Raw genomic sequence first — 9060 nt, forward strand, 5'->3', positions numbered from 1 at the left:
TATTGGAGAAGAGATTTATAGAGACAAAGCATGCTGTCAAACATGGGATACGATGGAGCCTTAAAACACATGAAGAATGTGCAGCCTCATCAGGATCAGAAGGGGAAAAAAACAATTTTAAATATTTTTCCTTTCAAATTTGGAAGAAATATTTTAAGATAATATCAAGTGTAAGTGGCTTTGATGAAACAGGTATACTCATTATAGCTGACTGAGGTAAAGATGTTCCTTGTATCTGTAAGGCAGTTTGGAAAAAGCAGCAAGAAGTCTTAAAATATTCTTACCTTTTGAGTCACTAGAATATTCACTCTAGCATTATTTATAAAGGTGAAAAGCTATAAGATTAAATGTCTAACAATAAGACTTTGGTTGAATAAATTATAGTATATTCCTATGATAGAAAACTCCACAACCATATCGTTGGAGAATGTTTAGTGATAAAATGTTCAAGATATAATATTAATGACAAAAAAAATCAAGTTATAAAACATATACCATGAGACCCAATCCTTTGAACATATTCTGCATGTATATCTGGGAATACATCTGAATTCAATCAGGAAGGAAGTACGCGAAAATATTAGCAGTAACAAACTACTTCTGAGTCATGGGATTTTGGGTGATTCTTATTCCCTTTTAGCTGAGACAACAGGAAAAAGCGAAAAGGAAATATGTGCCAGGCATGGGTATGCCTCAAATCAGCAAGAAAATCAATGTTTTAAATTTCAGATGAAAACATGGTGTTATTCCCTAAAGTCCCTAAGTCATATCAGAGAACTCAAACAGGGAAGGGAAGGGGGATACTCCAGTCGCCTTTCTCAGTCAGGAAAGACAAGATTCTAAAAATGAATAAAACTTACAAGTCAAGTATCTATTATTTCTTAATGTAGCAATTTAAAGTCAAGCTTTAGTTACTTTAAACAATAAACCCTAAAATGAATGGCTCTATCAAAATGCATGCCTCCCATTCTCATTAAGTGACACCATTTACTGTTTGCTGGTTCCCAAGGCTATGACAACAGTTTCTTAGAGACAAAAAAAATCCAGTTTACCAAACTCTCCCATATATACCACTTCCGGTATATTAGCCTCCATGTTTGCACGGAAGGAGCCATATGCAAAGCCGCCAGCACAACTGATGGCTGATACACCACTACTGAGCTCTGCTACAACCTGGAAAGTCAATGTTGTTGTTCGAATTGTGCAGATGGGGACAGTGAAACCAGAGTGGTGAATCTTCTCACCTAAGGTTACACAGCAGGTGATGGCTTCAGCCCAAGAATTCCAAGGCATTTTCTTTGCACCATCTTGTCTCCAGATGGCTGAATGTGCTTGAGGCAAATGCAAGGCCAAGAAGCCCCTGAGGAACAGACACCCTCATACACGGCTTCCCAGGAGGGCCCTACACATGAAAGCCTTAAACCGGACATGCTCTTGGTTCTGCATTTCATTTCTCAAAACTCATCCCAATGGAATCTTCAAAGAGGTACACAATTGTTTATGGACAGAGACTCTTATGACAGTTGTTTATAAGAGCAAAATAGTAGGAAACAACATAAACGTCCAACAACAAGGGAATGGTTAATGAAAGGATGGTCTAACAGTGTAACAGAATACCATGTAGGCATTTTAAATGGTTTCAGAAAAGAAAAACCCAATGGCATGAGAAAACGCTCACATTATAACTCTGAACGAAAAAGAAAACAATGTGGCAAAGATGACAAATTGCAATTCACAAGGACAAATATAAAATGATGATTTCAAAGAAGAATGACTGCCTTTTGCAGTCTCTAAATAAATACTGGGAGGACTTCGTTTTCAAAATAAGACAGCTTAGACCCTTGAAGAGTCTTTTCTGCTGACCTCTATCTTCAAAGCAGCTCAACAAAACTACATTCATTTTAATTATAGTTTTGCTTCTGATCATAATTGTAATACATGCACAAAGCAGAAAACTTAAGAAAATAGAAAAACAAAAAGTACACAAAAGCACCAATAACTGTCATATTTACCCTACACAACCTGTGCCCCTCACATAGCCAGTTAACAGTTTTGTCCAAAATTCTCCCCTTTTTCTCCCGCTACAATTGCTCTTAACCAAGTCTTGAAATTCGGTAACTCGTATATACGTGACTATATGAACAGAAATCAAAAATATTCCTTAACTCTACAAGCATATTTTGTGTCTTCTTCTTTCTTGTGTTGTTCAAAATGAACTAAAATTGTAAAATAAATAAATCCTATCAACCCACCAAAACTAGCGGCCAGCCTTTCCTTCCCCAGGCATCATGGGCAAGTTCTTTTTGCCCAAGAATGAGTAGAGGAATTAAGTCTGAATGAATGAATGTATGCCAAGTAAATATTCCTGAACTGGAAAAGAGAGTATGTAGCTGTCTGCTAAGCTGTTCTCGGGCCTATTAAACAGTTAACAGCAACACAACATAAGGCAAAGCTGCCATCAGGTTTTGTGTGTCTTGCTACGGGAATTTCTGAACTGCTTTTTGCAATCCTCACATCAGTAAGCACAATTCACTCCTTGTAGCACTTTGTTTTCACCTAATGGGCTTTGAACTATTTGGCTCCCAAGTGTTCATGTTGAATGAGGCAGCAGGGAAGAGAAAAAAAGTGTTTGGCAATAAGGGCTAATTGCCTTCACCTCGCTGGAGGCACTCTGCCTTTGGTACTGCCCACGGTGTCCCTAGGTCCTCTGAGCCTACCAGGGCCTTCTCTATTATATCTCGCTGCTTCGTGGAGACAAGGAGCGGGATATCTACAGACCCAGTTATCACTCTTATAGACATTTCTATTCCACCAACACCACTCATTCTTCTCTTGCTCATAAAGATCAACGTATTAGAACACAGAGTTCTGGTGTCATTTTGTTCATGGTCTTATCCAATGATAAATGGCAGAGAGACAGAACAAAGACATGATCTCTCTTTTGCGAGCTCAATGTTACACTAAGAGACAGATATTCTTTGATAACTCTCCTGGTTATCATTAAGCATTCATTATTCATTCGTTCACTCAATAAATCCATATTAAGGGCTTACCGTACTAAGCCCAATGCAATGAGCTGGTGAAATAACAGGGAATGAGGCAAACATGAGCTCTGTGTTCATGAAGCCCCCACCCAAGTGGAAGGAACAATGAGGAAATAAGGAAATAATCAGACTCTCAGATAGAAAACAACAGGACAGACACAGGGTGGGCAGGGAAGGTTGTATGGTGCATCATGATGCTCGGATCCTCTTTCAAAGCAGGACTTCATGCCTGGGAGTACTGTCCACTCTTGACCTTCAGATATCAGAGCCTTTACAGGTATGGTCTCAGCTGCAGAGAGTTGACTCCTCAAGGTTGCATCCTTTCCAGTGGGAAGGGAAACCCCCATTTAAGGCTGTTCCATGAGAGAGTATAAAGGCCAGGTCATGGCTGCCAGCTGGAGGAAACACTGCAAGACCATTCTAGATACAAAGCCCCCTGTGTGGTCGACCAGGGCTGTGCCTGGCCCACACTGCTCCATGACTCCCTCTGCCCACTCCAGCTCCATTCCTCTTCCTCCCGCAGTGGGTGAGCCCAAGAGCCCCCACACACATCACACCCATCATGCTAAATTCCACCTCAGAGTCTGCTTCCTGGGAAAGGCAAAAGTTGACCCTTGAAGGGTGAGCAGGAGCTAGCCATACCAAGAGGCCAAGGAAGCAATACAGATTGAGGGAATGTCATGTGCCAAGTCACTGAGACATGACCTAGTTGGCACAGCAAAGGACCAGAGAGGTGGTGCATGCGTTGGGAATATAGTCAGCAATGTAGCTGGTTAGGAGACAGAATCAGGGTCAGACTATGAAGGGATCTGTAGACCATGACAAGGGGCTTGGATTTCATCCTAAGGGTAGGGGGAGACAAATGAAGTGTTGTATTCCAAGAAGCAACGAGATTGAATGTTTATTTAAGAGATGACTCCAGTGGCTTACTCTTCACAAGACTGTTGTAAGCACGGGCAATACCCAGAGGTATAAAGCTCTATTCAAGCTGTCCCAGTATATGACTTTGGGCAGATAGCAACTACTTAAGATTGGTCGAAAAGATAACCTTGCAGGGTAAGAAAATGGAAAATGCCTAGCAGCTAGTGAACACCTACTATGTGCTAACCCAACAAAGCTTTCAACAGAGGCATAATTGCCTTCAGGTAGCAGGGACAGCAATGGGGGCAAAGAGAAAGAAAGTGGTCTAAATTCACACAAATAGTTAAAGAAAGACCAGGGATATGAATCCAGGTCTTCTGGCTCCATAGCAAATTACCTCCTCTTTACAAGGATTATAGTATTATAACTATGTATCATATATATTCTTATTTTATATAACTATGGTACTATATGAGTATAGTATAAATATTATAAAATATTATGTCTATTGCAAAGCCAATGACAACCACAGGCATTTAAATGACCAATATTTGCTGTTCTATATAATCCCCAACCTATTGAACAGTTGCACCTGCCCCTAAATAATCTTCCTAGAGGGCCTTAGAGAGAAAAGGAGACCAAATGCAATTGATGGCATCCAAACTCTGTTTTGTGTCCTGAAGAATTTTGGGCACCTTCCCCCCAACAGATCCCCCAGGAATGTTTCACGAGAAGGCCTTCCCCTTTGCAGGTTGCCTACTACAGGCACAAATGTATATCCAATTATCAGCCAACTTTGGCTGATTCATGTATCCCGCAAGCCCACCCATTGTAATTCAGTGTAAGTGGCTGAACTTTCAAGAGTGTCTGCCTCTGCTATCCCTTGATCTGGAACAAGATAGCAAGGCAAATGCCTGCAATTGAAGGGCTTTTATAGTGTGGTGATGTGAAGGTCAGGGGAATGTAACTTGCTCCCTCTCCCCTCCTTCCAAGGCTTGCACAATGAAGATTTCCAACACAAATAATGTAAAAGGGCAAAGGCAAGATGAATGCCCCCTCTTCTTAAACACTTCTGAGAAAAACCAAGGTCATCGATGCATTACATTATTTCAGGGAGTAAGATTCCTGCAACAACCTGAAAGGGCACAATACAATTCCAGCCCCACTTCCTCCCCCAGGAAACCCAGTCAGGGCATGCTCTTTTCTTTACTAAACTATTGCTTTTCCTGTGTTCTGCCTTTGTTTTCTTTTTACTAGTACCGCACCTACAAGCAATGAACAGGCCCTGCTAGGGAGCAAAAGGAAAATCTTGTGGCCATTGCAAGGTTTCAAATAGTTTCAAAGTCATCAGTAATTAGGAAAAACAAAACAAAAACCCTGAGGCAGGTTGAGTAGACTATAGACAAGAGAGGACAAATCCAAAAAAAAAAAAAAATCCTTAAATCGGAGTAAAAAGTCAAGAACCAAGAAGTAACCATATTTAACTTGATGAGATTTTCTAAATGTATGTTTAGAAGTTAGTAGAATCGCTTCTCGGCCTTTTGGCTAAGATCAAGTGTAGAAGTTAGTAGATAATGTCCTAATTTTCTAGAATAGCCAATTCTCTGGTCAAGAAGGTCATCTCTTCCTGCACTGAGCTTCTCTTGTAGAAGGATGAGTGTTTTATTTAATAAATGTTTTTTAATTAAGCTTATTTATTCATTTCAGGAGAGACAGAGAGACTGAGCTGAGGAGGGAGGGGGGAGGAATGGAGGGAGGAAGGGAGAGAGAGAGAGAGAGAGAGAGAGAGAGAGAGAGAGAGAATCCCAAGCAGGCTCCACACCATCGGTGGAGATCCCAACGCAGGGCTTGAATTCATGAGCCATGAGATTATGACATGAGCTGAAACCAACAGTTGAACACTAAACAGACTGAGCCACAATGCCCCAATAATAGTTTTTAAAGGTAATTCACTTAACTTCAATATATTATATACACTGAAGTGTGTAATTAGTAGAGTATAGCTTGACACAGTTTCACAAAGTTAACATTCTCCTGTTACCAGCAACCAGATGAAGAACTTGAACACTGCCCAGCATGCCGAACCTCCTTCACAGCCTTCCCAGACTCTACCCCCAGAGCTCTTCCCCAAAGGCAATCAGTATCCTAACTGTCATAGGTTAGTCTTGTCTGGTGTTGAACTTTATATACGTGGAATCAAGTAGCATGCGCTCTTTAGCAAAGAGCTTGACTTCTTGCTTAACACAGTGTTGTTTTATCCACGTTACAACGTGGAACAGCAGTTCATTTGCATTACCTCCTTGCGTGACCATAAAATATCCAATGTAGATGGACACTTTGTTCTTTCCTGTTCCCATCCACCATGAACAGTGCTGCTATGGACTTGCTCGCACAGCTTCGGCACACAACTGTACACACCTCTGTTGGAACTTCTAGATCACCCAGTATGTGTGGAGTCAGTTTCAGTAGATACTGACAAACAGTTTTCAAGTTGAGTGCACTAATTTACATTCCCAATGACAAGGTATGAGAGTTCCTGGTGATCTAAGCCCTTTTTCCAAGGTTTGGCTGGTTTTGAATTCTTATCAAGTAATGCATGTTTGTGGTATTAAGAAAACAATTCCATAAGACTTGTAATGCAAAAGAACAGTCCCCTACCCTACCCTGAGGTCCTGCTCCCCAGAGCCAAGCATGTTCAATTCTTTTAGCTTTTTCCAGCATTTATCTTTGTGTTTCTATACACATATTTTTTTTATTCTTTAATTATTTTAAGGATTATCTACTGATTTTCTCCTATAGAAAGATAAAGTTTGAGTACTCTTACACCCTATTCCCCACCCTTCTCATGTACATTTCACCTCTACCTTCTTGGTAATACTGCTTTATTATAATGTTGGTTGTATCAATAGTTACTGTTCAAATTATTATTATATAATTATTCACAAATGAAACCAATAGTATAGCACAACCGCATTCCCCCTTTTTAAAAGTTTATTTATTTTGAGACAGAGGGAGAGAGCATGAGTAAGAGAGGTGGGGCAGAGAGAGAGAGAGAGAGAGAGAATCCCAAGCAGGATCCACATGGGCAGCACAGATCCTGACTTGATGCTCGATCTCACAAACCATGAGATCATAACCTGAACCGAAATCAAGAGGCAGACACTTAACCCACTGAGCCACCCAGATGCCCCCGCATTCCCCTTCTTACACAAAATTGTGTTTTCCTTAAAGTTAGTAATTGCCTTTATGTCTCATCTACTCAGATTTCTATTTATCACCAGTTTTTCTCAGACTCTCTGAAGAATTACAAACGCCCTTCAAAAAGGTGAAACTCCTCAGGAATTCTATCAGTACTGCATATTCCCTTTGAAGTTTGGTGAGATTTTTTTGGGTTCGGGGGTTTCATGGGAGTTTTTTGGGTGTGTGTGTGTGTGTGTGTGTGTGTGGTTTTTGTGTTTTTGTTTCGTTTGTTTTGTTTGGCAAAAGGCCTCTGTCTTCCTGCTCACTGAGTCTCCTGAACAGCGGTCATACTGGGAAATCCCCTCTTCATCATTCTAGGAATTCCTGTACTCCTTTTTATAGCTGGATCCCCTGTCTCCAGAACCTTACATTTTCTTTATTTTGCTTATTGGAGCAAATGTTTTCTTTTGCTCATTGGAACAAACCACCAGTAGCTCCCCAGGTATAAATGTTTTGAGACCTCTCACATCTGCATTCTATCTGCACATGTGATTGACAGTCTAGAGGTATATGGATGTCTAAGTGAGAAGCCTGTGCTCAGACTTGAAGACATTGTTCCCTTGACTTCTTGGCTTCCAGGTTTGCTGTTGAGAAGTAGGATCTCACTGTAATTCCTGATCCTTAGATATGTGACTCATTTGCTCTTCCCTGGCAAGGGATCTTCTCCTTGTACCCTTCATGCTCTGAAATCCTATGGTAATATGCCTTGATGTAGACTAATGTGCTGAGTACAGTGAGTCCTTTCAATCTGGAGTTTCAAGTTCTTGGTTTATGTATATGTGTGTGTGTGTGCATATATATATGATTTTAAGTTGTTTTTTAAAGTTTTATTTATTTTGAGAGAGATGGAGAGAGCAAGTGGGGGAGGGGCAGAGAGTGAGGGGGAGAGAGAATCCCAAGCAGGTTCCATGCTGCCCACAGTGGAGCCCAAAGTGGGACTCGAACTCACAAACCTCAAGATTCATGACTTGAGCCAAAACCAAGATCCCAGTGCTTAATCAACTAAGCTACCCAGGTGCTCCAATATTTTTTAAAAAAGCCTTCCCTTTTGTATCTCTCTTGATTGGTTGTTGCATCTACTAGATTAATTCTCTGATTTTCTCATCATTTCTCTCCCGCTATCCATGCCTTTGCTCTTTTACTCTACCTTTTAGGAGATTCCCTCAACATTAATTTTCAAACTTTTGATGTTTTTTTCATTACTATTACAATATTTTTCATTTCCAAGAGCTCTTTGTTCTCCAGTCCTTTTTAAAAATAGCATTGTATTTTGTTTTATCAGTGAAATATCTTCTCTTTTCTTCTGAAAATATTAATTATAGCTTTTTAAATGAAGTTGCCTCCTGCTCACTTCACTATCACTGTATTCATCAGGTTCATTTCCTTCCAGTATTTGCTTTGGTCTTTTCCATTTGAGAATAGAAGCTTTCCTCAAAATCTGGTGATTCCTACACATCCACTGATATTTAAGAGCAAGGCAATAAAATGCTGATTGGCAGTTCATGGTGAGTAGGCTGGGGTTTACTGGAGGGTGACTGGGTAGAAATTTATCTAATTCATTAGAGGTCTTTTCCTTTGGAGTGCCCAGCTATGCACAAGAAAAATCTTCCCATCTCTGCTGCCTACATTCTGGGAATTGAGGAGAGGAAGGGGATTGGATAAAGAAGTCTCTCTCCTTATTTGGTTTTAATGTTTGAAGCCATCTCACCATTGCTCCTGATGTCCTCAGTCTGAACCCCCTCTGAGTTTCTCCAGATGCTGTGGGGGAAGATCCATTACCTAGATCTTCAAAGTGGGAAATGGCATCCCAGATAAAACAATTTATTACACGTGCAATATTAATAGGGTGTGTGGACTTTTTTTTTTTTTTTTTGCTTATTTTCTGCTTTTTAAAAAATTGCAGGGGTGCCTTGGG

The 9060-nt window shown here is 40.4% G+C and overlaps 1 pseudogene; it reads left to right on the top strand.

Annotated features, from left to right (window-relative positions):
* Positions 1-5430: 5430 nt before the first annotated feature.
* Positions 5431-5551, top strand: LOC122214724 (annotated as a pseudogene).
* Positions 5552-9060: the final 3509 nt, after the last annotated feature.

This window comes from Panthera leo, chromosome A2, assembly GCF_018350215.1.
Source record: "Panthera leo isolate Ple1 chromosome A2, P.leo_Ple1_pat1.1, whole genome shotgun sequence".
Taxonomy (NCBI): Eukaryota; Metazoa; Chordata; class Mammalia; order Carnivora; family Felidae; genus Panthera; species Panthera leo.